The sequence below is a fragment of the Podarcis bocagei genome (genome assembly GCF_964188305.1).
Source record: "Podarcis bocagei genome assembly, chromosome: 17".
NCBI lineage: Eukaryota > Metazoa > Chordata > Lepidosauria > Squamata > Lacertidae > Podarcis > Podarcis bocagei.
In genome coordinates, this window is record NC_138143.1 from 23,030,324 (window position 1) to 23,056,410 (window position 26,087).

The window sequence follows — 26,087 nt, forward strand, 5'->3', positions numbered from 1 at the left end:
TTGGATTACCACTTATACAAAGGCCCAGGGATTTATCCTAAGCATTCCAAAAATGAAGTTGCTTATTTATTTATTGAATTTGTTAGATGCTTTATCTTGTCCAGGGCAACCCAAAGCAACTTACAGCCAAACAAGATCAGGGCTAGAGGGAATAAAACCTTGAATGAGAAAGCAAGTTTTACTTGTAGCATTGTTCAGAGGCTGCCATACTTAAAAATAAATCACAATCCAGAGAAAAGCAAGCCACTTACATGCATCTCTTATTTTTTTCCCTCCTTTAAGTAAACTTTTTATTATATTTACTTGTTTACATTTGGTTTGATGGCAAAGAGAGAAAGCATGTGATATAGACTCTGAAATATTTAGTAAGGATCCCACCTCCTGTCTCTTGGGCTCCAAAGGAAAGAAGCTATCTCAGTGTTTATCGTTTTGATATATAGATTGGGTGGGATTACTTTGATAAATATTTTTTAGTGATTTTCCAATATCGTTCCAATAATAGCCTCATTGTAACAATACCATTTTTATCCAATTAATACAATTAGTATTAAAACCAATTGTTTATATACTGAATTATAAAATTTAGCTAAAGTCACTTCCTCACATGCTAGTTTTGATGAATTTCTCTTTTTTTATTTTCTGCATTCCAAAAGCTTAATAATTTCAATTACACTCCCTTCAAGATAGTGATCCCTTATAAAACAGCTACAATCTTATGGTTTCAATTCATGTTAATATATTAAGTAATTTATAAAATTTCAAGTGAGGTACTCAGTTTGTAATCATTGTTCTTTCCTGTGTGTGGTAATTTCCCCTCCATGATATTGTCCCAACCATATATGGTGTTGTGTCTTTCATTCTTCCAACTGTTCATACTGCCAATCATGACCCGGGGGAAGCGATTGTCTCACAGTTTTCCAAAAGCCTCTGTGTCGCTTTGTCCCATGATTAAAGAGCTTGTTACAGACCCCGCTGTTCCAACAAATAAACTGTCCTCGACAACCCCCCCCCCCAACCTAGGAAAAGAGGTCTGATTCCAAACTGCCAATGATTAATAAGAAAACCTCTGACCTTGCAGCTGCCCGACTCCTTTCCTCCTTTCAGCTTAAAAATATTATAGTCAGTTATCTTTCCAGTTATATTCCAAATTGTCACAGTCTCCTTCGCATTCCTTTGAAAATAACACAGAGTGGGTATGGTTTTGTTCTATATTGCAATATAGTCCTTTCAACCCCTTTCTATCTCTCTCTATTCCATTCCTCTCACACACGCAGTTCCAGATTGATGTTAAATTTCATATTATTAATCCAGTTTCTTCCACCCTCACTTTTTATATTCTATTTTAACCTTGCATTCCAATGAGGGTTGCCAAATCAGAAATGTAGAAGAAAAACTTTTGGGGGGAAAACCTTCCCCCACCATCTCTGGCATCAAATGAAACCTTATCTCAATTCCAACCTTTAAATCCTTGTAGCCGAGATATCCCACAGTTTGTTGTCTCATTGCCTCTACCATGTGCCAGTGTTTTTCCGCAGACAGCTTCCGGGTCATGTGGCTAGCACGACTAAGCCAGTACTTTACTGCAATTAAAGCCCAATATCTTCTGCTTCCAGGAATGGATTGGGGGTGGGGGTCGCGGCAGTTGGAGTGCTCCATGCACCCAGTGCCTTTGCCTGCCCTTGCATTCTTTAGGGAAACTAGTGCCAGACTCACAGGGCAATCAGCAGGTGAGAGTCCGTTCCTCTCCCACCCAGCAAGGAATTCAACAGGAAGTTGGGATTACTTTGTAAATATCACAGCATAAATTGGGAGGTGGCTAGGACAGTACTATGATCATATTGCACAGAAAAAAGAGCATATTTCTTATAATAATTGAAAGGGTCATGTCTTCAAATTGTGTTGAAACTGTAGTCAGCAAAATGGGGTGTGAAAAGCGTTTTACAAACTCTGTTCCGTTTCCCTTATTGTGAAGGTACCATGGAAATTTCTTGATCATAACTCTAAGCCCCACATCCCATTCCCAGATTCCACAGCATGAGAAGAATAAAGCTTAGCCAAAGCTAACCACTGCTAGAATAAACATGAAATCTTTCTCCGAGTTTCAGTAATTGCTTTTTTGAATTTATTTCCAACACTTTTCATCTTCACCAAAATTCCAATATGATTTCTATCAGATGGCATAGCTCACAGGATACAAGTTTTGTGATTTTTTTAAAAAAACAAAAATAAAAAAACCTCTACAACCAGAGAAAGCTAATGAGCAGCATATCTAAGATACAGTTCTAAAATGTTTTTCTTCCTACATAGTACAAGCTCAGATGATTCAAGTCAGATTCCACTCTGAACCCTTGGCTATGATCCTTTGCATCTGTGGGACCACAGTGAGACTGACCTACTGAAAAGCTTTGACATGCCTCTTAAGTAAGTTTACTGAAGACTGTGCCAATCAAAACTTGCTTGGGTAGGTTCTCTGTGCATCAAAATGCATAGATAATTTCCAGTGTGACCCTCTGTGGTGCAATTTTTGAGATGCAGTTGAATTAAATTGTCCCTCTAGCTTGTTTCTGGATGTGGAATAGGAAGCATCATCTTATCTTTCTCCACAGACAAATATTTTGGGCCAGTCCTGAGCTCCTCCTGGCTTGGGATCAAGGAAACAAAATGGAAGGTGGTTGTACCGTTAATGGATTGCAGAAGGCTATGTCCCTTTATTTATCTCACAAAAGAGGTGGGAGCAAGTGCCCCATGGTTACAGGCTCCTATCTTCCTTCAAAATGCAAAGTCTGTGGCACCCAAGATGGCTAGGGATGATGTCCAAAACTGGAGAACAGGATCAACACAAATTTATCATTTTATCATAATATACAGTAATAGTGTGATATATATATATATATATATAGATAGATAGATAGATAGATAGATAGATATATTAAAAGTGCATCCTGATGGTGGTGACACAGTTCCAAAATTAGTAAGCGATGTTCTTTCTAACCCTCAGAAAGAGACTCTTGTTTGCATTACATTTCTGAGTCCTTTGTTGTGACAAAGCATTCTTTCAAATACACATGAACAATGGTTATTACTGCAGTCCATTTCTAAGGCTGGATATCATTTTAAACAGATGCTATTTAGTACAGATATGGCTATTAAAGCCAGCCATGCATGTAAGTGTTTCTGTTGATCTATTAGCCCCAGACAGCTCAACTGTAGTGATGATGCTTTGACCTTTGCTTCTAATGTTTCCTCTTCACTATATAGCAAGCTAGTGCTCTATCTACTGTCCTGACAGTAATCAGAGATTTTAGAATTCTGCAATTAGCTGTACTTGACCTATAATACTTCACCTTCATTACTGATGTTGCGCTGCCAAATTCTAATGTTCATAGCAACATGAAGACATTCATGCGCAGAATATTCTCATTTTGTTCAACTGGGATTTATATATAAGGCCTTAATTAAATAGTACTGACAGTTTCATATTTAAAGTCTTTATATGAGAACCATAGTAGGCTTTCATTTGTTCCTGACTTATGGCACACTTGTAACATTCGAACACAAATGGCTCAATTCAGTGAGCCAGTCCAGCAAATGATTGTGCTGAACTGAAACCAAATAAAGCCAGCCACTCTTTGTCAAAATACACAGGACCACGGTGTGAATATGAGGGCTCACCCACAATTCTGTTTGCCCAACTGTTTCCCCCCAGGAAACCCTGCTCTGTACTGCTGATCATCAATTGAAAATGTCAGTTGGGTTCTTCATGGGTTGGCATCTGCAACAATTCAGTAAAAAATGGGTTTTCCTGGGGGAAATGAGGCAAACTGAAAACTGATTGGATCCGTGTATAGGAAGTCCGGAACAAGTGGAGAACTGCTTGCAAAGGGTGGATAGGCTACAACTTTAGAAACAAGTGCCTAGATAGAACAAGTGCCTAGATAGAGGAGTAGTCTTGTAAGGGAGAGAATAATAGAGGTGAGGCCAAAACTCTGCCAGAAAATGAGGCTTTATCAATAAGGTAAAATAAAAAGGAAATGGCAAAGTAAATTACAGAAGCCTTGTCCCATAACAGAGGGGGAGGCCAAGAGATCTGGAGAGAGACATATGAAGTGGCAGTGAGCCAAGAGCAGCAAGATGGTGATATTTCAGCTTACATGATATTTCAGGGGTGCGGGAAGTGGTGAAAGCTGGATGGAATGTGAGAAAGAAGGTATGGGGAGAGAAGAAACCAGAAAAGTATATTTACCCTTACTTGTGATCTGTCTCAAAACATGTCAAGGGGGTTGGGGTTGAGGGTCTTTCTGGGCTGAATCCAAGAGAAACAGAAAGAGCAGTTTCCCAGTTATGGGGAAGGTTTGCCAAGCAATGACTGCAAGCTGATGATGAGCTGCAAATATGGGCTTTCAAAGCCAAGGGTTTCAAGTGTTAGACTACAAATCTGAGTTCAAGTCTTCGAGACCTGTAATAGTCTTAGATGAAGGACAGAAACGGAGGTAGCAGCTAAAAGGAAAAACAAAGGGGGAGGGTAATTGGCTGCACTTTAATGTTTGTTAATTATTCTGTGATTTATGCTTGTAAGCCTATCTGAATGCTGTACATTAAATGGTGTGGTTTATTTGTATATCACTTTTTAGCTCAAAGGTCCCCAAAGCAGTGAATCAATACATGGGTCAGAAAACAATGACGAAACACAGTAGTAACTTGTTCTGTTGGCACATAATTGATTTAATGTGTCCACACTTTCTTTAGTGTACAGTGGTACCTCGGGTTAAGTACTTAATTCATTCTGGAGGTCCGTACTTAACCTGAAACTGTTCTTAACCTGAAGCACCACTTTAGCTAATGGGGCCTCCTGCTGCTGCCGCGCCACTGGAGCACGATTTCTGTTCTCATCCTGAAGCAAAGTTCTTAACCTGAAGCACTATTTCTGGGTTAGCGGAGTCTGTAACCTGAAGCATATGTAACCTGAAGCATATGTAACCCAAGGTACCACTGTACATCCAAACGCCCTTGCTTTGTACCAACTGAAGCTTCCAGGTCCATATTCAAAGGCAACTCTACATAAATCACAGAAGTCTACTCTAGAGGTAACTAGTGGTTAGGTGTGATTTATCTTGTATTTGGTATAAATTATAAGCTGTTAAAAGGGACTTTGGCAGCCACCGTCACCTGTGTTTCCATAGACAGTGTTGAATCAAAAAGAACCCCCAAGTTGAGGAGTTCGTTCTTCGGGGGGGGGGGTGCAACCCCTCTACCCACTCCAGCCAATTTTCCTACTCACAGCGCTTGCCTTGTCTAGATTAAACCTCAGCTTGTTCCCCCTCGTCCATCACAAATGCCTCCAAATACCTGTTTAAGAGTTCCACAGCTTCCCTAGGACCAAGTAGCAACGAAAAAACTAGACTGTAATAACAATGGGAAGTAATATTTTACTCTCTTTTCGATGACCGAATTTCGTTAGTTTTCAGCTTCTTGATTTTTAATAGGAATATTAAGAGCAAGACAACAAGATTCATCATGAGCTTGTTTAAGTTGTTCTAGGCCCATGGTAATTTAATATCAGACGCAATTTAATATTGACATCTTTTAATCAATTCTAAGCTGTTTAGGACCTAATGAACATAATTAGATTAATATTAACTGTAGCAATCCAGAAAGGACTAATATAAAGTATCTGGAATCAAATGAATGTGACCAATTACTCCTCAGATATCTCAAGAGTAAAAAAGAATGATTCTTCATTGAAATTTTATCCATCCTTAAACAGTATTTTTCAGAAAAGCAAAATATGTTGAATGCTGCAACAACTATTGTATCATTTTGTGAAAGTAGGTAGGGGTTACCAATGTGCTCTCTAACCACTAGTATCTCCTATGGTGCCTATGCATGACTTTAATAAATATCGGCTCAAAAACACACAATACGCGAGAAACTGTTTTGGTTCTCTTGCTCAGTTCATGTTTGTACTGGCTCAGCTCCTCCAACGTTGAAGCCACATGCCACTCCCCATGGCAGCCATGATGTGCCATGGCACACACCCATGGCAGACGTTTTGGGATATGCCACGCAACCTCTCAAAATTACAATTAGGTTGCCAACCCCTGTAGCACACTATCATACTGTCATCAAAGTGGCTTTAGGGTTTAAACAGTTAGACGAGGGGTCAGCAAACTTACTGCACCTCGGGCTGGTGTCTCCAGCTCCAATCGCACGGTGAGCCGGAGGGCGGAGGAGCGCGTGACCATACGTGTGCGCACACGCTATTTCCGGCACACTTCTGGGTCGGAGGAGCGCCGGAAGTAGCTTGTGCGCATGTGCACGGGCCTCCTCCGATCCGGATGTGCACCGGAAATAATGCTTGCGCATGCGCGCAAGCCATTTCTGGTGCTCCTCCAACCCGGAAGTGGGCAGCCGCACAGCGCAGTGCCGGTAAGAGTGGGTGGTGGCAGCAGGCGGTGGGGGTTGCCGCAGGCTAGATAAACGAGTCCTTCAGGCCTTATCTGGCCCGCGGACCTTAGTTTGGGGACCCCTGAGTTAGACTAAGTAGAAGAGGTTTCTATATTTGCAACTTTAGTTTATTCTACACTTTAATAAGTGGAAATCATTTATGGGGTATGCCTTTTGTGTTAACCTAATTTAGACCAAATTATTTGCACAAAAGTTTCAACTTTTTCTAAGCAAATGAAAGACAAAACCCATGCAAACATAAGATAAGTCAATGCTTTTAAACTATCTTTACTACTGGCATGGTCAGGATATTTTAAAATATATGGGAGATTGTCACTTGATTTCAGAGATGACAAGCAAAATTAATTCCAGCAATTTCAATGCTTCATTTATAATACACACATATACTGACATTTGAATCGGAAACAGATAAAAAAATAAGCCATATTTCTAAAGTGAGTTTATTGTTTTTAACACATGTAAAAAAAAGTCTCAGAATCAGTAGCACAATTAACTCATGTTCACTTTTATATTCTCAGTTTCTATATTCCAGAAAGAACAGAATGGCAGATTGTGCAATGACATGGTACCATATTTTCTTTTTTAAAATCAATTGAAACTTTTCAGTTACAACTGCAAAAAAAGGAAAAGGACTGAAAATTATGTTAATTATGTTTAACCAATATTTGAGAGCATGTGAATCACCACTCCTAAGAGAAAATTACACAAATAATAGCACTATTTATGCTGCCTCAAGTTCATCTTGAACAACCTGCTATAGGAACCTTATTTTTTACAAATATATCAACTGCAATGCATCCCATAATTATATAGACATGGGCACATACAAATATAGGTGCCAAAAAGACATTTTGATTGACTCAATTTTTGTTCTTCAAGCACACTTGTTAGAGTAAACCTAAATGTCTTTGTTTAATATAGCTGGAAATAATTCATGTCCAGGTTGCCCACACAACACAAACCCTAAATGTGTAGTTTTCAATATTGATTAGAAAAGTACTTAGTTAACTTTTGTTAATATCTATAGACAAATAGGCAGTTATGTCCTCTGAAGATTTGGTATAGTTCTGTTTAAGGGATGATTATTCCCATATTACTGAGAGGGTTGCAATTTATTTTTCCTGACTTTGGCTCAGATAAAGAGAATTTTTTACTTGTTGGCTTATTTTTTTAAAAAAACAAATATGTTTCAATATATTTGTCTCCAACTGTTTAAACTAGCTGCATGCTTTATATATGTATCTAATTTTGCTGACATGTGACCATAATAAATATATAATTCATTCATTATTTTAAATGAATGGAAGATTTTTTTGGGGAGATGAAGCTGGCATGATGGTGCACCAAAACATTGGTAAGCTCCCAAAATATTCCTTTGGAAATAATGTTGAGTTCACAGATCAAGAAACAAAGAAAAATGGGCAATTCCCCAATTTAGACATGTTGAAAGAAGGATTGGGATTAGATAAATTATTGGAGTTATATAATATCCCCAAGGATAATATATATGCCTCTGAATACCTTTTGCAGGTAAACAACAATGGGAGAGGGAGATTGTCTTCATGAGCTGCTCGTAGGCCTCCCGTCTAGATGACCAGTGCTATTTTTCTAGAAAAAGTGGTACCAGAATTCACCTTGAATGCCTCCCTTTTTCTTTTATAATGGCAATGGCGCCCATCTGAGAGGTGCCAGAAAACTGAGTAGGCTGGGAAATAAGTCTTGTAGTTGACCATTCAGATAAGCAAAGTGCTTGATTTGACAGAACATGTCAACATGTTCTCTGGTGTTCTGCAAATAAATACCACCCTGGAAGCTTCAGTTTCTGCCTTTGCAGATTTTAATAATTTTTGATGGCCGATGTGCATGCATTGCTCACCATAAATTAAATAAGGCAGGGAGATTTCTACCTGGAGAGGCATGTCTGTCAAATGTGTGGTTAGCTTGGTGTTGTTAATAAAATTCTGCTATGGATGGCTAGCATGTTGATTAATGGATTTTAAGTGCACATTTGCACTTTTGAAGGGAAAATGCAATCTTCTATTTAGGAACCAACATGAATAAGATTTTTATTTTTTTATTTTTTATTTTATTTTGCAAATGTATGCATGTTTATGGTGGAATTGTACATTAATAAATGACAAGCACTACGGAAAGTACTGTAGCATTAAATTAAATATATATCATGACCCGCTCACTCAACACACATTATGTTTTAATATATTATGCATGCAAATATAACATCATGTCGTTGTCTCAAAATGCTGTCTAAAAGTGCAGAACTGTCTGGTAGATTAAAACAGCCCTGTGTATTATAAAAATGCAGTGTTTGATAGTAACCATTCAAACCATTAAAGGTTTAGAAATCTCCAGAGGGATCCAGTGAAGGCATTTTCTTCCTGTCTCCACCCCTCCAAAAGCTTTCCATTCATACTACACGGGGAGGCTTTTTAAAAAAGTGGATTTTGGAACCACTGAAATCTTCAACTTTGGCTAACAGAATTAAAAGCAGAATTGCAAACCATTGTCACTGAGTAATGAGACCTCCTATTCCGTGTCACTGCAAACCACACCACTGATAGTAATGGGGAATAAAGTAAGGCTTCTGCCAAAGATCTCAGTAAGTAGGCAGATTTATATGGGTGGAAGTGGTCCTGAAGATATTCTGGGCTAAAACCACAGAAAAGCTTGGAAGGTGATATACAGTTATTTGAACTGTGTCCAAAATCACACTGGAAGCAAATGCAGAACAGGCAAGAATATGATTTCTATTACAAGCCCATGAGAGCTGTTTGCTTGTGGCATTCCAAATTAGCTTCCAAACATTTTATAAAAGCAACCCCACATAGGACTCAGCTAGATACCTGCAAATAAAACGTTTTAAGTATGTTGTAAAGATGGCAACAGTGAGCTATGCCAAATTCAATGTGTTTTTCAAAACCTTTTTTTTTATATGTGTGTAGATTCCACCATAGAGAGATTTACAGAAGTACAGTGGTACCTCGGGTTACAGACGCTTCGGGTTACAGACTCCGCTAACCCATAAATAGTACCTCAGGTTAAGATCTTTGCTTCAGGATGAGAACAGAAATCATGCAGCGGCGGCAGTAGGAGGCCCCATTAGCTAAAGTGGTACCTCAGGTTAAGTACTGTTTCAGGTTAAGAACGGACCTCCAGAACAAATTAAGTTCTTAACCAGAGGTACCACTGTATGCCCTGGACAAGATGACAGATTTATGTCATTTATGACCACAATACAACACTATTCTGTTGCCTTTAATGAGTATGAATATTGTTCTTTCATATTAAACATTAAGCATGAAGAAATGTAGGGTTGCTATATGTTGACATGAGTCAAATAGCTATTGCTATTCTAGGCTGCATCAGCAGAAGTCTTGTGTCTAGATCAAGGGAAGTAATAGTACCACTCTATTTTGCCTTGGTCAGACTTCACCTGGAAAACTGTATCCAATTCTGGGCACCATAATTTACGAAGGATGCTGACGAGCTGGAACATGTGCAGATGAGGGCAACCAAGATGATGACAGCCTTATGAGGAAAGGTTGAAGAAACTGGGTAAGTTTAGCCTGGGAAAGAGGAGACTGAGAGGAGATATGATAGCCATCTTCAAATATAGCAAGGGCTGTCACATGGAGGATGGCAAATATAGCAAGGGCTGTCACAGTTTTTCTCCTGTTCTGGAGGGTAGGATTTGAACTGATGGCTTCAAGTTACAAGACAGGAGATCCCAACTAAACATCAGGAAGAAATTTCTGACAGTAAGAGCTGTTTGACAGTGGAACGGCCTCTCCTGGGATGTAGTGGACTCTCCTTCATTTGAGGTTTTTAAGCAGAGGTTGGATGGTCTTCTGTCATGGACGCTTTAGTTGAGATTCCTGCATTGCAGAGGGTTGGATGAGATGACCCCCAAGGTCCCTTCCAACTCTCCCATGATTCTATGGTTATAACATTATAGGTGCTTCCAGCCTTAATGTATCCTTAGATATGTGCAGCAATAATGATAATGAGTTTTTTTAAAAAGCAGGATGAATTTAATTGTCCAACCTGAAAAATGTATTGGATTAAAAAAAGTGACTTAGGTTCTTAAATGGCAGAAAGTAATTAAATATTTGATAAGAGGAAAATAGTATCTGGCCTTTACTATCTCATTTGATAATTATTCAAATTCTGGTAGATGTTTTAAATGTAAGCATTTGTATACCTTTCCTGTTATATATTTAGAATTTCATAATTAGCTTTTATGGACATTGTGGCATTCTCATCCAAACTAGTCCTGAGACAGACAATTAAATTTTCTGCTTGGAAAGTCTCCAAATATTCATATGCAGCTTATAAATTTGTGTATTTCCCCATTTTTTGGACTAAGTTTTTAGTTAGCAAGAAGCCAATTTACCAGATGTTGAATTTATGAAAGCTCTATTTCTGTGTTATTTTCCCAAAAGCAAAAAGCAGGGGCCAAATATCTCTAGAAGGTAAAATATGTTTCACACGTCTGTTCTGCTGTAATTTAAAACATTTTCATTGAGTTAGCTATATCAGTAATGCAGCCCAGAGTTATAAACATTGCATTTGACAGACATTACAAATCAAATGAAAGTGAATGGGCCATGTCAGCAGAAGTCATTTCTGGCACTGTGGCTACCAGTACCATTCAAATAAGAAAACGTCTGTTTCACTGACCAACTAATGTTGTTTCAGCCTTCTTTGGGTGTCATGTGTGATTCCACTTTCGGGCTGCATTCACATGGCAATTTATTCCATTTCCCCAATGTTGCCCTAGCTGTTAATTTCTGCCTTATATCTGAGATTTCACACAACATAAAAGCCACTTCTGGAGATCTAGTGGAACCTAGCATAAAATCAAGTTACTTACAAAGATCTTCCAGTGGAACATAGCATGCACTTCTGTTGTAGTTGATTCCAGAAGGAAAGAAAAATCTGTTTGGAGCCTGATTCACCCAGAAAATCACAGGAATAAACAAGCATATATTGAACCAGGTGTTTTACATAGGTGAATCATGAAGGAACAGAAACATGTATGTGCAAATAGGGTGGAGGAAGAGTCACATTGTCAAATGATGTTCATTGTTGTGTCACACCACACCCACCACTGTGAATGAAATTTAGCATGAAATGCTGGTATATTGATAAATAAATAAAAAGCAACAGGACCAAATTTGAGAAAGTCCTCTCATGGGTCTGTAGGCAGCAACCAATGGTGGCGATGTTAGAATATTCCGTTCCACCTTAAGGGACAGGCATGCCTGTTTACACTGCTGGGAACTTCCGTTTGTGTATAGCGTTCACTCTTAGCTGTCTTGCTTTGGACACGAAGGGGATCAGACATGTTTTCCTTTTCCACTGGAGAGCCAGTGTGGTGTAGTGGTTAAGAGTGGTAGACTCGTAATCTGGTGAACCGGGTTCGATTCCCCGCTCCTCCACATGCAGCTGCTGGGTGACCTTGGGCCAGTCAGACTTCCTTGAAGTCTCTCAGCCCCACTCACCTCACAGAGTGTTTGTTGTGGGGGAAGAAGAGAAAGGAGAATGTTAGCCACTTTGAGACGCCTTCAGGTAGTGATAAAGCAGGATATCAAATCAAAACTCCTCCCCTCCCCCTCCTCCTCCTCCTCCTCTTCTTCTTCTTCTTCTTCTTCTTCTTCTTCTTCTTCTTCTTCTTCTTCTGTCCTGATGTATGCTGAATAAACTGCTTGTAAATATGCTCACACAACCTCTCCTGCCACTTCTGTTTGCGCGTTATCTCTGCTGAGTTGCATGCCCCAGCTTTTGAAGCTGTGGGTCGCAGATGCTGCAACAAGGACTGGAGATTGCCTGGCACACCGGCTGGTGGGCTGAAGTCAGCTGGGGCCTGCCAATTGCCCCCATTTCCTTAGTTGTATGCCAACAGTCATCACCACCGGGGCCTCCCGTGGCGGTGACTCAAAGAGGTCAACACTGGGGAAGGCAATATTTTAGATACAGTGGTACTTCTGGTTACGAATTTAATTCGTTCCGGACGTCCATTTTTATCTTGAAACTGTTCTTAACATGAGGCACGCTTTCGCCAATGGGGCCTCCTGCTACGCGCGCGCTTCTGGTGCACAACTTCCGTTTGCATCCCCGGGCAAAGTTTGATTCCAGGAGCAACTACTTCTGGGTTAGAGGAGCTCGTTACCCAAAGCATTTTCAAGGAGGACGGTACGTAACCAGAGGTATTACTGTACTTAGGTCCCAAGCTGTACACTATTAATACCCTTCATTGGGCCCAGTAGCTCACTGGGAGCCAGTACAGCATTTTCATAACTCACCAACCTAGCAGCTGCATTCTGTACTTGAGCAGCCACACACTGAGCACATTGCAGTAGTCTTTACAGAAGGTCACTAGAGCATGGAGTACTGAGGCCAGACTATCTTGGTCCATGAATGGCCATAGTTGAGCCGACATGACTGGAAGAGTCCGTGACCAGAAGGAGGAGGAGTACCAGGAGGAATGGATGAAATTTAAAGACTATTTAGTTAAATATGTTAAGTTAACTTAATTGGAAAAGCTTGCAAATGTCATATAGGCTTAGGATTTAAATATGTAACGTTATGAATTAATATGTTTAATGCCAAATTTGAAAGAAAGAAAGATGTTAAGTGATTAAGTTAATTTTATAAGAATATTGGTTTTGGAAAACTGTTAAAATGATATACACTGAAATTCAACCAGGGGGATACGAGGAAGTCACTTAACAATGTTACTAAGATTGGTTTAAATATGTGATTAAGTTAATTTTATAAGAATATTGGTTTTGGAAAACTGTTAAAATGATATACACTGAAATTCAACCAGGGGGATACGAGGAAGTCACTTAACAATGTTACTAAGATTGGTTTAAATATGGCTGAGATTTATGTTTGTTTGTTTATTTGTTTGTTTGTTTAAAAGAAATTTGGAAAACCAATAAAAAAAAATGGGGGGGGGGGAGGAATGGCCATAGTTGGTCAGACAGTTTCCCCAAAAACAAAAAGCAGGGGCCAGATATCCCCTTGGGACTCCAATGAACATGTTTCTTCAAGGGGAGTGTAACCCCTCCAAGAGCAGGTTGCCCACCTAATTTCTGGACACAAGAACTGTCTACCCTCAACTTCAGTTTGTTGGTTTCATCCCAGCACTGCATCCAGGCACCACTTCAACATCTTCACAGTCTCTCCTAATGCAATGGAGAAACAGATCTGTGTTCCAAATCCCTAGATGGCACTTCTCAAATGGATTGAAACCACCCAAAATGACTAAATCCATGTAGTGAAGTGATCCAAGAGATATCAGTTTTTCCCATGCATCCTGTGGAATTATAAGGAAGTTGGCACAAAAGGCCTGATTCATGAAAACTGACCTGCTTCCCTTACCCGAATTTGAAATTTGGTTGCCATTATGAGAAATGAATGTCCTTGTCCAAGTTATTTCTCATTCAAAATTCTAGTTGTCTTTCATGGATATTTCGAAAAACAACTACGTAACATTTTGAACACGACTCTTATTTTGTAATCAGTTTTAAACACACAAGGGCATTTTAGCAGCCAGAGAACAAAACAACCAATTATACACTGTCAACCACTCTCCTTCATGTTGTTCAGTTTGTCAACTTTTCAATATATTACACACATATTACAGGTATTCATGAAAGTTACTTTGAGGAGAGATATCTTGTCCATGCTATAACCTAATTTATCTTATCTAATACTTAATTGTGCTGTCATGCTTTTATGTTGATTGTCTTTAAAAAAAAATATTCATCTTAATGCTTGGTATTTTAAATCAGCCCCCCTTCTCCCTTCTTTGTAAGCAAATTGATTTTAACTCTGAGTGGTTGCAGACTTCACTTTTGCCTTTCCTAGTTCCATATTCACAGTTTTAGAGAGAGAGACAGAGAGAGAGAGAGAGAGAGAGAGAGAGAGAGAAAGTAATTGATCTTCCCTTGCAAAAATTCCTGCTGTTTCATGAGCTCTCTTTCAATTCAACATAATCTGTTTCCCACTGATGTCGGAAAACATAATAAGGTCACAGCAGGGAGGCTTTAGCTTCATTAAAGAACATTATAAAAATAAAAAAATGATCTCAAGTAAATTGTTTTTGTCCTTGTGGTACAGTTTGCACAGATCCACATTAATCTGAGCATTTAAAGCAGCAATAAATGTGTTAGTCGTATCACATTGCAAATGAGCCTCCGTATCATTCATTTCGCCATGAGAGCCTCTAGTGGCAGATGGAGATGTCAGTAGCTCGCTTTGCAGGCATTTCCTAACCCCATTGAATTAAGGCAATAAGGATCCCCCACAAGGGCCAAAAACCAGTCAATAAAAAGGTTTATTTCAGTCTCTAAATTGTCCTGGAGCCTTTGCTCTGCATCTCTGTAAGCGAAGATGCCAGAATTATTTAAAAGAAGTGAGCAAGCCGGGAAACAAATTGAAACTTTGACCTACTCGGGCTTCCATTTATCATGGGTGCCCATAAGAGGAGGACTGCGAAGAAGGATTTAAGATAGAGAATCAGCGCCTGCTCTATTAATCTAGTTTAACTGATACTAAAATCTGACAGAGCAAATTACAAGTTGCAGGCAGTAAGCCTTATCAATTCATTACTACTTCCAAGGCTCTCTTTCTCTTTGCTTTCAGCTGCTGGCAAAGGATAGGCTTTTTACAGTTCAATTTTTCAGTTTATTTTTGACTGCTTTTAATTAAATTTGATGGCCTGCTTCTGCACTAGTGAAGTTATTGGAGTTGCAAAGCACTTTGCTGTTATACTGATGGCTCCCTTGATGCTGGCCCATTATTAACTGCTTTTTTAAAAGTGCTTTTTTCTACTCTCATTTTATAAATATTTAAATAACTGTGACTTTCTATAACATAAATATCTGGACTCTAGAGATAGCCTGCTTTACTTAGTCACTGGATTTTTTTTAAAAAAAATTATACAGATATTAATTGGGAAACCATTACCCCCAAATCATGGTACTTATGTCAGCACAAATTGTAGTGATATTTCAAAGTTGCAGTAATCAATGAATTAGTCAGTAGTTTATGACCTATTGCATCCTGCAAGTTAATTTTCCCCACATATGTTAATTAGATCAACAGAAAGATAGGAAGCAATAATCATAGACAACTGTCACGATAAGAGATTGAGATAATATTACAAATTAACCTGCTATGACCAAACTTTTTTGCTTATAAATCACCCCAGGTTATTGAAAAAACAGGAACAATTTACACAACTACTGATTAAGTTTTGGGCTCAAGACATGGACAACTAAAGTGATAAATCTGTGATTTAACTGCTCGACCAGAGGCCTATTGCTATCATAAATGAACTCGTTTATGCTGGTCCAAATCATAGTACCATGAATGGCAAATAAACCATTTAAGTATTACTGTTACTTGGTTTACAGAAGCCAAAGGAAAAAAACATTATATGATTTTACAGCTAAATAGAAAACCCGACTATGTTGATGTAATGGGACCAGAAGAAACTGAACCCTCCCACTACTTATTTATTTTCCTTAACCCCTCTACTTGTGGCTCACTTATCTCATGAGAGAAAATATATTTAAAAATATGTATTTCATTTGAAAACCCCCCACAAATGAATGCAAGAAATAGAATAAGTTTATGAGTGGACACATCTGATAGTGACATCTGTACAGATTTGACACTGGGTTTGAGGACTCTTTCAAGCAAATGCCTAAATGTTGACGTATAAGTCAAGATAATTACGTTACCGGATGGCTGCAGTTAGAACTAAATAAAATATTTTCAAATAAATGGCTGGTTACAAACAATTGATTTCTCTATCTGGTCAAGCAAATATGGGCAGAAATATGTTTCATGCCTTTTCATATTTCTAAACTTTTTTCTTCTGTGACCACAGCTATGAAAGGTTAATTATTTAATATATTTCAACTACCTTTCTGCTAACCCCATAGTTTAATAATCATTCTGGGTAGTATATTTCCATAAGGAGATTGGGTTTCATTTTTCATAACAGGACTTTTTCTACCCTCCCCTATTCACCACTAATGTCTGCTCTGGGGGTATCCCATAGCATATTGGGGTATCTTCCATATTTCAGGAGTTGCAGCAGGAAAGATAGTGGATAGGTGCAACTGGATGTCACCCAGAACAACTGCTAAACTGTGTAGTTAGCAGAAGGATAGTTGAAGGATAGAGGTGGCTTAAAGAATGAACATTTTTTCACCAACATAACAGAATACAACTCAGCTATGAATTTACACTAAGTTAATTTCATGGTCTCCATTAATCTCCCTACCAATGCCTAGGCTGCCTTTATCTATTCCCTGCCTCTTCTTTCAAACCACAGTGAAATTAGAATGCTTGGGATCCTAAGTTCTCTGTTCTTGTAGAGGCATGCCTATTCTCATGCTTGTGTGTGTATATCTGTAACATCATGCCTTTTTGTACTATAAATGAGCAGTTCTGTTCAATAACATAAGCCTAGGGATGGTAAGTGGACACCACAGACACAGGATGTCGTCAATAACTAAAATACAGTGGTACCTCGGTTTTCTAACATTTCTGTTGATGAATATTTCGCTTTACGAATGCCGTAAACCCAGAAAGAAATGCTTTGGTTTTTGAACACGCCTCGGAAGTCTAACATGCCATGCAGCTTCCTCTGAGTTCAAGATCCTGAGGCCTAGCTGTCAGTTGTTGAGTCCTCAGTTTTTGAATATTTCAGAACCCGAATGGTCTTCCGGAATGTATTATTTTCGAAACTGAGGTACCACTGTACTGAAGAGATGCATACTGATGATTCCTTAACCACACCTCTTCACCCAACACTGTACCTGAGCAACTCAGAACTAGCATTGACATGGTTCCATCATTACCTCCAGCCAAACCCACTAAAACTAAAAATAATATAAGGAAACAGACAAAAAATAGACTAATTTTTCACCCTGTTAAAATGTTATTTGCCACATTTACTGCACAGCTTAAATGTGCAGGTAGGTATTAATCTACCAAAGTGTTCATTAAGGTACTTGATCTAATTTTTAAAATTAGGAGCTTTTCATTTTATTGCCCATGAATTACTGCTTTAAATAAGCATAAAACAAACATTTATAAGCAAGTATGATATCTAAAGGCATGAATGCAGCATTCTGGACATATATTCTAATTAAGGACAAGTGTAGCCGAATAGGACCAACTTCTTCAAGAGCATCTGAAAGACATAGCTTAGAGTAAATCACATTCACTGCAAAGCTCATATTATACGTTTTGTGATTTTACCTCACAGGTCCAAGAGAACTATAAAGATGATAAGGTACAGGGTTGAAAACTGCTGGCTCTTATTTTAGAATCCAGACTTCTCAAGTTAATTTGGCACAGGCATAAACCTAGATTTGTTTACTTCAGCACATTTATATAGAGACCATAAAGTTTTAGGGGTTTTTTTGTTTTTGTTTTAAAAATAAACCAATGAATAAATATTTCTGATTAAACATGCACCACAATCACTAGATAAATAGGACTCCAGAGCAGCGACAGAAAAACACACACATGTAAACATTAAATATTGTTTGCTGCAGACAGCTGTGTGCTTACTGCATTGGCGTTTTGAATTTTTGATTCATTAAACAAATTTAGATGTGTGCATATCTATAATCTTCTTTTACTGGCTAGCATGCTTTAAAGAGATTTGGGGGGGGGGGGTTATGAACATTCTCTAGCTCCCAGACAAGCTTTTCAACTCAACCTAGATAGCTAAGAAACATTACAAGTGCTTGTATACACTTGCATACTTCACACTGGTTTGTCCCCAGCTGATAAAAGCCAGCTGGGCCTGCCTCAGGACCACAGCCAGCCAAATAGCAACTCTCCATGCCCCTGCCCCCTGCTTAATTAGGCTTACAGTGGTTTTGAATGCTAACCTTCCATCCTTCCTCAGGCACTGTGTTTTGCAGATGACCCATTAATCCTAGTCTCAGCCCTCTCATGCCTCAGTCCTCCACCAGGAGGCTGAGAGGGATATCCACCCAATGCCTAAGCCAAAACCTACCTACACCTGGAATCAATGAAGTTGTGGTCAATTTTAGAACCCCAGAATGTTGCCTTGTCCAGTTTGTTCACCTTCCTCTGGTTAGGCTTTGCTCCCTGGGGTGGTGTCAGGGACTGGGCTGATGGGAAGGAGTGGTGGAGACTGCCACCCCAATAGCTTTCTAGTTAGGGGGTGGATGAAGGGAGAATGGACCCAGGTTCGTGGTGGTGGCAGATAGGACACACCCCAGAAGATGAAAAGAGCTGGGAAATGGGAAATAATGGGTAGTGAAGAACAAGAATGAGATAGTAGGTACACTAGCCCTGAACAGAGACAGGAATCAGTTGCATTTGAAACAGTGTTGCAGCCAGTTAACACAATGTCGCTAGAGAGTCTGATAGACCCTCCTCCTCCTCCTAGAACCAGGTATTTTATCCATGTCACAGAGCACAAAGCCAAACAGAGACAGAAGGATTCCATAAGCAGCCACTGTAGACAGCCTGGGTGGGGTTATGAAAGCTAGGAGGTTAGATGCCAGAGGGAGGAGTGAGCACTCTGGGCAACAGCGCAATCTCTGAGGGAGTACATGCTGGGGTCGCTGTGTATTTCTGCTGAGGGGAAACGGTGATCTGACCACAACAAGGAGCTGATGTCAATATTCCTCACTTTCAGAACACTCCCTTCCTGCCGCATTGAGAAAACAAGGTCCATAGTGTGGCCTGCCACATGTGTTGTGGCATGTTGGGACAGCCCCATGGGACAGCCATGAAGTCCTGAGCCACCCAGAGCCAATCACCTTGCCATGGATGTTCGGGTCCCCCAAAACCAAATATAGCGATACCTTGGTTTTCAAACATAATCTGTTCCAGAAGACTGTTGGAGTTCCAAAACTGAAAACTTAGTATAGAAGCCTCAATATGGAACACTCGATACAGTAGCCGGATGGCATGTTCAACTCCCAAGGCAAGTTCAAAAACTGAAGCATTTACTTCCGGGTTTACAGCATTTGAAAACCGAAATGTTCGTCAACGGAGACATTCGAAAACCAAGGTACCACTGTAGTGAATTTTGAAATTTTATGTGGAGGATTTTTTGAACTGCACATAGTTATCTTGATTTGTTATCTTGGTTTTTATGATGCCATTCTGAAAATAATCTCTGACTCCACTTTGCTTACATCTATCTATCTATCTATCTATCTATCTATCTATCTATCTATCTATCTATCATCTATCGTGCTTGTGAAGACTAATTAACATTGTAAATTAAGTCTTAGATGCAGCTTCACATGTGTGAAATTTCCCTACCTTGAGTTGAGGCTGATCGATTCCTCCAAAGCTGGTGCCAACATCCTGTCAGTCAGATACTTAACTAGATTGTCAAAGGCCAGGAAATCAGTTGCCTTTTATCCCCACCTGGAAAAAAAGAGAGAGGTGTCAGTCACTTTTTATGGCCTCCCAAGCATAATAAGTCACTCGTTGTGTTATCTCTGACTGTCACATTAAAGAGTTCATTGAACTCTCTTGCGAAGAACTGATGCATATAGTATTCCGCTATGTGAGTTACTCCTGAATTATTAATACATAGCTATCTATAGAAGTGAATTAAACCATTTATCCCTTTTATTTTATTTAACTATAAATGTCAAGAAAATTGCAATTGTAAAGCTAAATTATGTTCAAACATAACTTAATTAACTTAATTACGTTTCATTTAAGGCATCACACAACTGAACAGTATTCTTGAACTGAGTACAAAATGTAAAACCCTGGGATATTTCTTTATTATACTGAATTAGAAAGCATATGCGCCACAGACAGAAAGCTTAAAAGCAGCATTTGTATTACTATTTGCAAAAATATATTAGTTGAAAGCTGGATAAATGTTTTAATCACTGATTTCTGCAACCGTCTGGTTATAATTACACACAAAAAAAGCATCACAGAGGGTATTTCTTTAATAGACTTTTTGTGATCATACATTAGCCTTAAACACGTTTTTACAACTCGTTATAAATAAAATATTAAGCAATCAGGCATAAAACTTGTTGAGAGTTTCTCTTCTGCTTATTTCACTGATGTCTCAAAAGCTGTATTTGCCTCAAAACAACCTGCTATTGTCTAGGGTGCTTCCCAGCCGAGGGAATGCACATGGCAGATACTTAACTCTTTATTGTCAAAGATATCACAATCGCTTCTACAGGTCTGAATACAGTCGTACCTTGGTTCTGAAACGCCTTGGTACTCGGATGTTTTGGTTCCCAAACGCCGAAAACCTGGAAGAAAGTGTTCCGGTTTTGGAACATTTTTTGGAAGCCGAATGTCTGATGCGGAACAGATTAAGTTCAAGAACCAAGGTATGACTATACCTACACACACTAATCTAGTCTCTAGACAGCTGTTCCGAGGTCCCCGCTCTATGGAGCAGCTGCAGCAACGGAGGACAACTCCCCCTCCAACAGTTTATGTACCTTCCTCCAACGGGCTGCAAACATGCAGCCAGAGCCTACACCTGTCTGGAAGCTTCCTCTGCTCATCCCTTTTCAAACCCCTCCTGTTTCTGGGAGACTGTTATGTATTGAGTTGAATAGGATCCAAAATGCAGCAGTCTGATTGGTCCTGGAACAATAGGATCCAAAATGCAGCAGTCTGATTGGTCCTAGAACAATAGGATTCAGAATGCAGCAGTCTGATTGGTCCTAGAACAAAGCAGCAGTATGATTGGTCTGCAGGAGCCACCCAATCCAGCTCCAGGTGGAAGTGAACCCACAACCTGATTGCCATGCTCTTTATTCAGCTCATAGTGGTGAGGAGGAATGAATGTTTTCCCCAAAGTATCTGCTGTATATACATTATTTACACAATGGGCTGCTTGTGATTGGCTAATTCCGGAATTCTCTTGTAGGCCAATCAGGTTGTGGATTCACTTCCATCTGGAGCTGGATTGGGTGGCTCCTGCAGACCAATCATATTGCTGCATTGTTCTAGGACCAATCAGACTGCTGCATTTTGGATTCTATTCAACTCAGTACATAACAGAGACAGAAACAGGAGAGGATGGGGGAAGCATGTGGCCCTTCATTTGCCTGACCTGCCTCTCTTGACCCATCCTTCAGCTCTGAAGCTTCCTCTGCCTCCATCTCTTGTCTCCTGGCTGGTGCAGTGGCCCACCAACCACTGCTCCCATCTCTCGAGTCAGACTCCGCCCCCTGCTTCCCCCAAACCAGTGTAAACTGGTCAGTGTTCTGCCAGTCCCTGACAACTATATACAACCATATACAACCATTATTATGATCCAAGGAAACAAAGCAGAAAACGTGAAATACAAATTCATAATCTCAGTAGAACCAATTATTAATTATTGACATTGACAATCTAGGAGCTAACCATCACAGCAGGCCTGGGAGATATGGCAACAATTTAGAAAATTGCCACATGTTTGGTAATATATTTATATGTTCCATCGAGGAAGATACTCAAAAGGGTCTCTAAGGATCAACCAGGAAATGTTCTAATAAGAGGACAAATTATATGTTCTCTAACTCCTTGATAAAATATATAATAGACGAACACATGATATACTACTGCAACCTTTTAACAGCTACAAGGACAGCATCTAATCTTAAAGAGGACTTTGGCAAATCTGTGATCTAAGATTTTAGAGGTAAAACATTAAAACAGGCAAACAAAGCTTCTCTTCTACACTTGGGAAATGTAAGAAAATTTAGATATGGCATGCATTTGCTACCAAGCCAGGGTTAGTGGCCATGATTTTCATGGCATATTAGCTGATGCATGTCAGATATGGATATTTTATTCTCTGTATAACCATAGATTTGGTTTATATCAGGTATAACAAAACAACAACAACAACAACAACAACAACAACAACAACAACAACAACTTTTTATTATTTATACCCCACCCATCTGGCTGGGTTTCCCCAGCCACTCTGGGCGGCTTCCAACAAATTATTAAAATACAATAGTCCTTCAGATATGAAAAGCTTCCCTAAACAGGGCTGCCATCAGATGTCTCCTAAAAGTCTGATAGTTGATTTTTCCTTTGACATCTGGTGGGAGGGTGTTCCACAGATGTCACCACGAGAAGGCCCTCTGCCTGGTTCCCTGTAACCTCACTTCTCAGAAGGCCCTCGGTTCTGGATCTCAGTGTCTGGGCTAAATGATGGGGGTGGAGATGCTCCTTCAGGTATATACAATGACAGCAGATATGAAGACCACTCTGCAATGCACTCTCCCCACAATTACACACTTTTCTATGTAAATGCAAAAGTGTCAAGCCATACCTTAACACCTGCCTGCTTCTGCTTCTGCTTCTGCTTGTACTAACCCAGCTGCCAGCTCAAGTTAATGAACTCGGGAAGCTGAGCTAAAGTTTATAGATTCGGAATGGACACTAATAGACCAATCTGTCCCCAAGCATAAAAGGAAGGAGTATGTAATCATAAAAATTAAATACACATCCATTTATATTGACATATACAACAAGATATTGCTTTGGTTTAAATAAAAACTACTTAAGCACCTCATCATCAGGTTCTCGGTTATCATAAAATATAACCAACTTATTGTGAAACTTCTTACAAATTCAAATGGAGGACTTTAGGAATTAGGAAGACAGAAAGAAAATGTCATGCACTGGAAAAGGATAAGGGTATTTAAAAGGTTCTTATTTTTAGCAGTTGGCATTCAGTATGTGTACAGCTTGCTAAGGGAATCATAGGTGGTAACAAGGTCAGATAAGCAGAATGGTCAGTGATATATGTCTAGTCACTGAAGCATAATAACGAATCATTGGTCAAAAAGTCCCTACAGATTTGACAAGGCTATGACCTTCCAAGTAGTATTTAACTACCTGGGAAAATGACACAGAGTTACGGTAGATGTCTGGAGTGGTGCTTGTCTTGAAGAATGAACTATACCTGAGATCTCTTTCTTCCAATGAATGCTAATATGCCTATATTTCTGAGGTTAGAAAGATGTGGAAATATAGAACAACCAGGAGCTGCAACAAATTTGCTAATTATTACTGTCTTGAATAATGTCATATAAACAGATTCAAACAATGCACACAGACCTCAAAGGACTCAGTATCCTGATTCATGTTGAGATCAAAATTTACATTGGCATGACAATTCTCATTGTCAAGATAGCCGCATGAAAATAACTTTTATTTAAAAAAACAACAACCAGAAGCTTTTGTCTTATGAATAATTGGTTCAAAGGTACCTAAAGAGGAGAAAAAACTATTTACGTATCCTACCATGGGTGCTCGAATTATATATGTCCAGAGATGGAAAGAAGAAACAGTTCCAATGAAGGAAGGTTAGCAACAAAAACCAATGGACTATGCAGAAATGGCAAAACTTTCCAGAAGATTAAGAAACCAAAGAGAGGGATGTCTTAATACCTAATGGGGAAAAATTATAGATTATAAATAAGAATTAGTGTCAACAGCTTAAATCATTAGCAGGACTGACATAAAAATGTGCAGTGGGAATAACCTAAGAAGAATATAAAGGATAACCAGTAAATAGATTTGAAATAGATATTCAGTGGTAAAAGATATAATATAAGTAACTGCAGAAAGTGGGGAGGTGTGGATATTAAGATTTGGAGCTTTGGATTACTTATGTAAATTTATTTTTGTTATAACAGAGCCACATGATTTTCTTGTATGAAAAGGTATGTGGGATACAGACCTGTCAACATGCAAGACTTCTAGGTTTGCTCATGAATAATTGTCTTACAAAAGCAAAAGGAAATGTTGGGGAAACTCTATTTGTTGCACATTTGAATGAAAGTTTAAAAATAAAAATGTGAGAGCAAAATATTGCTTATTGCAATTCTAGCAAGAAGCTTATATAAAATTGTTGGAAGCCAAAACTTTAACATGCATAATTTCATGAAAATATTTCAGTGAGTATTAATTCAAAAAATGGAGAAGGGAAGGTATGGGTTAAATCCAATATTAGTCATACTCAGAGTAGATCCATGGAAATTAATATGCATGACTAATTTATGTTCATTAATTGCAATGAGTCTACTCTGAGTAGACTCTGAGTAGAACTTAGTTTGATACAGACCATTACATGCATTTTTCAGCACTGCCTTATTACGTTAGATTTAATGATTAAAAGGAAAAGAAAGCTTAAATGCTGACTTTACACTGCACATCATCCCCTATTTAATAATAAAGATTGGTAGCAATTCAAGTAAAATGTTTCCCTTGAGCTCATTTGCCTTTAATCCATTTAGCAAAACTTATAAAATGACACTTTAAATAGCCTCCTATGAAGAAAAGCTAAATGAGAAAGCAAAAAATGAGCTCCTGGGATCTTTCATGAATGTTCTGTTGATGATTTTCATTCCTCAAAGTGTTAGGTGATGAAGCTTTAATATACAGTTCATTCTTTCAACTGTAGAAGCATTTTAATATCCTCTATGTAGAATTTATAACCTGAACTATCTTGTGGTGCAACAGCTGCTCTGGTAGAGAGAAAAGCTCTGCTCCCGCCTGCTTCTCAAAAGCCTCCCTAACACCTTTTCCCTCCCCACACTTTTTCCTTGGGTTCACTCCCACAAATCTCAAGACGCCAGACGAATGAGTCACCGTGGGCAATCTCACACTCCCATGCTCAAAAAAAAAAAAAAAAAAAAAAAGGAGGAGGAGAAAAAGGCATAACACACAGCATTCCTCAACTGTAGTGCATGGAGGCTTTCCCCACAGTGAATAAAGGAAGCCCAGCCCCAGAACCACAAGATCTTCTGCATCTGCTATTCCACTCTGTAACTATTGCACAACAGAGTGTAGGAATTATACTCAATATCTTTTTGTATATTATAAGTGCATGTTTTAAGTAGTGATGTATGGAAGTGAGAGCTGGACCATAAAGAAGGCTGATCGCCGAAGAATTGATGCTTTTGAATTATGGTGCTGGAGGAGACTCTTGAGAGTCCCATGGACTGCAAGAAGATGAAACCTATCCATTCTGAAGGAAATCAGCCCTGAGTGCTCACTGGAAGGACAGATCGTGAAGCTGAGGCTCCAATACTTTGGCCACCTCATGAGAAGAGAAGACTCCCTGGAAAAGACCCTGATGTTGGGAAAGATGGAGGGCACAAGGAGAAGGGGACAACAGAGGACGAGATGGTTGTACAGTGTTCTCGAAGCTACCAACATGAGTCTGACCAAACTGTGGGAGGCAGTGGAAGAAAGGAGTGCCTGGTGTGCTCTGGTCCATAGGGTCACAAAGAGTCAGACATGACTGAACGACTAAACCACAAGAAGTGCATGTTGCATATCAACACTGCTTTGAGGATGAAAGTCCTTTTCAAAGGCTCACAAAGTAATTAAAATAGCCCCTATTTGAACCCAGCAAATGTTAAAATACGTCAGTTGGCAGGGCCGTAAACTCTGCACTACCATATCTTTCAAACTAAACACAAGTTTATTGGGAATGTGTGCATAACATAGGAATAGATGTGATGTCTCACATAGTAATCAACTGGTGACTCTTGCCCAGAATATGAAAGAGATTCCAAGGT

The 26,087-nt window shown here is 39.1% G+C and overlaps 1 protein-coding gene across 27 annotated transcripts in view; it reads right to left on the reverse strand.

Moving 5' to 3' along the window:
* PTPRD (protein tyrosine phosphatase receptor type D) overlaps positions 1 to 26,087 on the reverse strand; it is a 1,185,728-nt gene that overhangs the window by 848,378 nt on the left and 311,263 nt on the right. For all 27 annotated transcript variants that reach the window (XM_081176033.1, XM_081176022.1, XM_081176026.1 and 24 more), the window contains one exon: positions 19,828 to 19,935. The gene's annotated coding sequence lies outside the window, so the exon portion shown is untranslated. The remainder of the gene's footprint in view (positions 1 to 19,827; positions 19,936 to 26,087) is intronic.